Here is a 6,291-nt window from a genome sequence, read left to right on the forward strand (position 1 = left end):
CCCTCCCCCCTCTGTCTCTCTCTCTTCTCCCCCCCCCCATATTTTCTTCTTCCCCCATCCCTTGAGAAGGCAGGAATTTCAGTATCTCCCATCTCTTCTTTTCCTTCTAAATTTGACTGTATTCTGTATGTGTGCATGTGAAACCTTTTAAAATTTCATGTAATTGAAATTATCCACTTTACTTCCCATATCTCTTGTTTGGTTAAACTCTTTCCTTATTTAAAAATCTGACAGGTAACATTTTCCATGCTTCTCTAATTTGCTTATGAAGTTATCTTTTCTTTCTAAATCACATACCAATTTTGACCTTAGCTGGGTATATGGTGTGAGATGTTGGTCTATGCCTAGTTTCCGCCAAAATGCTTCCTAGTTTTCCCAGAAATTTTTGTTAAATGGTGAGTTCTGGCCCCCAAATCTTGGATCTTTGTATTTATCAAATGCTAGACTACTTTGTCCTCATCTACTGTGTACTGCATATCTAATCTCTTCCACTGACCTACCAGTCTATTTTTAAGTCAGTACCAGAGTGTTTTGATGATTACTGCTTCGTAGTACAGTTTAGAAAGGTCCCACCCTTCACAGTTTTTCATTGATTCCTTGGATATTTTTGACCTTTTTGTTCTTCAGGATGAATTTTATTATTGTTTTTCATACCTAATGATTCTTTGGTAGTTTTATTGGCATGACACTAAGAAAATTAATTTAGGTAGTATTATTGTTTTTATTATATTGGTTTGACCTACCTATGAACCATTAATATTTCTCCAATTATTTTGATTTTTTTGTGCAAAAAAAACTTTTGTAATTGTGTTCATATAGCTCCTGTGTATGTCTTGGCAGGTAGATTCCCTTGTATTTTATACTGTCTGTAGTTATTTTAGGTGATATTTCTCTTTCTATGTCTCCCTGCTGGATTTTGTTAGTAATATATAGAAATGATGATGATGTGTGTGGATTTATTTTATGTCTGGCTACTTTGTTCCAGTTGTTAATTGTTTTTAGTTGATTGTCTAGTGCTCTAAATAAACCATTATATCATCTGAAAAAGTGACAGTTTTGTTTCCTTGTTGCACCTTCTTATTCTTGTCGGATTGCTATAGTTAGCATTTCTCCTACAAATTCAAGAGTAATGATGCTAATGGACACACTATGTCATCCCTGATCTTGTTGGAAAAGCTAGCATCTCATTACAGACAAATTTTGCTCTTATTTTAGATAGATATTACATAGCACTTTAAGCAAAACTCTATCTGTTCCTGTGCTTTCTGTGTTTTTGTTACATTGTTGAGTTCCTGTGTTTGTCATTGCATATGTGATTGTATATTGTATACATTGTTTTCTTGGTTCTATTTTCTTTACTGCATATCACTTCCTATAAGCTCCCCCATATTTCTCTAAATTTCTAATTTGTCCATTTTTCTTTCAGCTTAACTTTCAATTTCATTGGTTTAGGGCATTCCCGGTGAAAAGTGCTCTGTATCAATGGAGGAAGCACCTGCTCTGGAGCTGCTAAGCCTTGGGGAGTCGTCTGGGGGCCCTGCGAGGTTCCCAGGGTCACACAGTTACTGGGTATCAGACACAAAATTGAAGCCCAGTCTTCCTGGCTCTTCCAAACTGCTCACATTTTTCCTGAGTGCAGCTGTCACTCTGCTGCTCACTTTGCTGCCACTTCTTTTTTTTAAATGAGATTTTATTGATATTTTCTGTTTCTCACATCACCATAGTATTCCATGTTTTCCACTCTTCATCCTTTCAGAGAACCATCCCATGTAACACATAGTATGATTTTTAGGAGAGGAAAAAAAGTCAGTACAACTGATTGATACATTGACAACTTTTGAAAACATGTGCAATATGTAACACCCATAGACCTCCCACCTCCACAAAGGGCTATGTTGGGGTGGGGGTGTTTCTTATATCTCTTCCTTTGAGTCCCACTTGATCTTCACAATTTTGTTACACTTACTTTTTTTTGGATGTGTCATTCTTTCCATTTACATTGTTTTAGTTATTGTGTTTGTTTTATTTGCTGAGGTTGCACTGGATCAGTTCATATAGATCGATCGATGCTTCTCTGTATTCATCACATGCATAATTTTTTACCACACAGTAGTATTCTATAATATTCATCTAGCACATTTTGTTTAACCTTCCCCAATAGATGTGCATCTACTTTATTTCCAATTCTGTATTAGTACTCCAATACTATTATAGGAAGTACTGCCATAAATATTTTGGCATATGTGGGGACTGCCCCCTACCCCTTTTTAATAGCTTTTTCAGAATATAAGACCAGTAATGAAGTCTTTAGTTGAAAAGGTATGGGTTTTTCAGTTATTTTGCATAATTCCAAATTGCTTTCCCAAAATGGATGTACATTCCACAGATCTACCAACAATGTATTAGTGTGCCTCTCCTCCCATAATATCTCCAATATTGACCATTGCCATTTTGGGGTCTTTTTTGGGCGGAGGGGGCAATTTACAGGGTTTAAGGTGAAACTTCAGGGCTGTTTTGATTTGCATTTCTTTTATTAGAGATTTGGAACATTTTATTTTTCAAGGGGTTGTTACCACTTTGTGGTTCTTTTAAGAACCATTCATGCCCTTTGACTTATCTATTGAGAAATGGTTATTAGTCATATATATATATGCATATACTAATATATATATATACATGCATATGACTAATAACCATTACTCAATAGATAAGATATATATGTATGCATACATAAGATATATACATATATGTATGCATACATAAGATATATAGGTATACATGTATGCACACACATAAATATACACACAAATTTTTAATATATCTTGTGTACCAAAACTTTATTAGAGAAATTTGGTAGAAACATTTCCTCTGTTTGACTACTTCTATTCTCATTCTACATGCAGTAATATTGTCTGGGCAGAAGCTTTTCAGTTTCATGTAAAAATAAAACCAATTAAAAAATACATCCAATTCACAGCTGCAAGAAGTATATAATCTGTTTTTAATTTTTCAAAATATTATGATATTTAATAGTAAGGTCATGTGTTCATTTAGAATGTATGGTGATGTGTGGTGTAAAGTGGTGGTCTACACCTAATTTCTACCAGACTGCTTTTTATTTTTCTCAGCATTTTTTGGTCTAATATGGAGTTTTCCACTAGGTAATATGTTTTACATTTTTCAAAACATTAGGTTATTGAATTCTATTGTTTACGAATCTCCTTTGTTTAGTCTGGTCCATTTATCTATCTCACTATTCTTTGATTTTTATTTTTGCTTTTTTGGAGGGCAGTTCAGGTTGACTTGCCCAAAGTCACATGGCTAGTAAGTGTGTCAAGTGTCTGAGTCTGGATTTGAACTCAGGTCCTCCTGACTCCAGGGCCTGCTCTATTCACTGTGCCACCTAGCTGCCCCATATCTCACTATTATTTAACTAATACCAGATGGTTTTGATGACTGCCACTTTATAATATAGTTTGAGTTCAGGAAGTGCTCCTCCCCTTAACTTCGTTTTATCATTTCCTTAGGTATTCTAGATATTTTATTTTTCCAAATAAATTTTGTTATTATTCTATTTTTAAAAATCCATAAAGTATTACCCTGTTAATTTGATTAGTATAGCATTAAAAGCATAAACTAATTTTGGCAGTATTATAATTTTTATTATATTGGAATGGCCTAGCCATGAACACTGAATATTCCTCTAGCTACTTAGGTTGTTATTTATTTCTTTATAACTGAATTGTACTTGTAATCTATACAATTCTTGTATGTTAATCCCCAGATATTTTATGCATTTTATAATTATTTGGAATGAGATTTCCCTTTCTATTATTCTTGTGTTTTGTTATCATTATGTAGAAATGGTATTTATTTTTGAGGATTTATTTTGTTTGTAGTCTACAACTTCGATGATATTATTGTTTCAATTAGCATCTTTTCTTCTTCCCTGGGGAATAAGGGAGTATTTCAAGCAAAGCATCATATTATCAGCAAATAGGGATAGTGTTATCACCTCTTTATGTACCATTATTAATTTACTTCTTTTATCTTCTCTTATTGCTATTACTCAAATGTGCAGAACTGGAATCTCCTTGCGGTATTTTATTAAAAAAAATTTTTTCCGCATCAATATTCAATAGGGAAATTGTTTTATATCTTTCTCTGTTTTGGCTCTCTCTGGTTTAGGCACTAAGGTTGCATTTGTGTCATAGAAGGAATTCAGTAGGAATTCTTATTTTCCTACTTTTTTTCAAATATTTTACATAGTATTGGAATTAGTTATTTAAATATTTGATAAAATTCACATGTACACCTATCAGATCCTGTTTTTTCCCATCCCTTGGGGAGTTCATTTATAGCTTGTTCAATTTCTTTTTTTTAAGATAGGGTTATATAAGTATTCTATTTTCGTTCTGTTTGCTTGGGCAATTTATAGTTTTGAAAATATTCATCCATTTCATTTAGATAGCCAGTTTTATTGTCACATAGTTGGACAAAATAGCTCCTGATATGCTTTTACTTCTTCATCACTTGTGAACTTACCCTTTTCATTTTCGATACTGATTTTCTTTCTTTAAAAACAAAATAGACAATGGTTTATCTTTTTGTGTTGCTTTAAAAAAAACACCTCCTAGTTTCATTTATTGGTTCTTTTTTTTAACTTTCAATTTTGTTAATCTATCCTTTGACTTTCAAGATTTTTATTTTGGTGTTTAATTGGGGATTTTTAAATTTGTCATTTTTCTAATATTCTTTTCTTTTCTTTTAGTTACATGGCCAATTTGTTGAGTTATCCCTCCCTCTTTTTTATTGATTTAGATTTAAAAAATTAAAAAAATTTAGATTTAAAAAATTAAAAAAAATATTTTCCTCAAGCCCATGTCTGGCCATGTAACTTCCTGACTCGAACTCCATTGGTTCCCTGTTGCTTCTTGAATGAAATACAGCATTCAACCAGGCTTATAAACTGAGTTCTTTCTGCCTTTCTAGTCCCCTTACACCTTAATCAGTGAATCAACCAGCATCTATGAAATGTCTACTCTGTGTCAGGCACTATGCTAAGCTTTGGAATTCTATAATTCTGCAGCGCCGGGCTTCTCACTGATTCTTTTCTTCACTCTGCCCCTTTGCCCTGACTGTCTCCTATGTCTAGAATGTCCTGTCCTGTCACCTCCACCTCCTGGGTTCACCGGCTTTCTTCATGATTCAGCTCAAGCCCCACCTTTTGCAAGAATTCTTTCCCACAATCCCCCCCCCCACACCTAGTACTGCGTCTCTGAGATCACCTCCCATTTACCCTTGAAGGTACCCTGTGTATACTTAGTTTTTGACATGTTTACTCCCCTTTTAGAATAGGAGCACCTTGACATCAGGACTAGAGTTTGCCTTTTTCTGTATCCCTATTACTTAACACAGTGCCTGGCATAGTAAACATAGTAAACATTTAATCAATGCTTGTTGACTGATTTTCTGATAAGGTAGAGCAGGTCAGAGGAGGGTTACTAGGCAGGTGAAAAGCCTAGGTGAGAGGAGGGCCATGTGGCAGGTGAAGGACCTGCAAAATCAGAATCTGTTGAGGGAACAGAGGGTGTTTAGTCTGGAGAGGTTAAGACTCAGAGGATACAAGACGATAGTTTTCGAGTCCTCCAAGGGCTTCTGAGGAAGGATAGACCCCCTGAGGCCCGAGTCACAGACAGTGGAAAGCATAAAAAGACAACTTTGGTCACAAACAGTACAAAACAAAGTGGATGAAGGCTTCTGGGAAGTGAGAACTGTGTGGCAGAAGAGCAGGCTAACTCCACAGGTGTTCTTTGACACTTTAACAAGCATTAGCTCATTGGACTCCGAGCCTCAGGCTCTTCCCTGCACACACGGGCTCCCCTTGTCATCTCCTAGCATCACGAGGGTGCTATATTAGGCTGTTTCTTGAGAGAATCCTTCCCTTTGGTCCTGAGGGAGGACCGCCATGTCTTTCCATAAAGCTTGGCTGCAGCCCATGCTCTTTGCTACTTTGTCTTGATGGCCATTCCCCACCTCCCCCCAGTTTGCTCAGACTTGTCCACTAATTAATGGGTGAAGAAGGATGTCCAGGTGGTGATCTGGGGGAGGTGAGAACTGGCCCTGAGTGGGTGATGGACAGGGAAGGCATGTTCCTCCTGTCAACATACCAGCCTTTTGGTTGGGTAGGAGCCCAGGCTGCCTTGGGGGTGGATAAAGAAGAATTAATTCATATAAATGTTTCCTTTGATTGAATCCACTCATTCACATGATAAGATAAGGATCCCCTCC

The sequence above is a fragment of the Petaurus breviceps genome, unplaced genomic scaffold (assembly GCF_028583685.1).
Source record: "Petaurus breviceps papuanus isolate PSGF00001 unplaced genomic scaffold, PetGlider_PUasm1.0 559, whole genome shotgun sequence".
Lineage (NCBI taxonomy): Eukaryota > Metazoa > Chordata > Mammalia > Diprotodontia > Petauridae > Petaurus > Petaurus breviceps.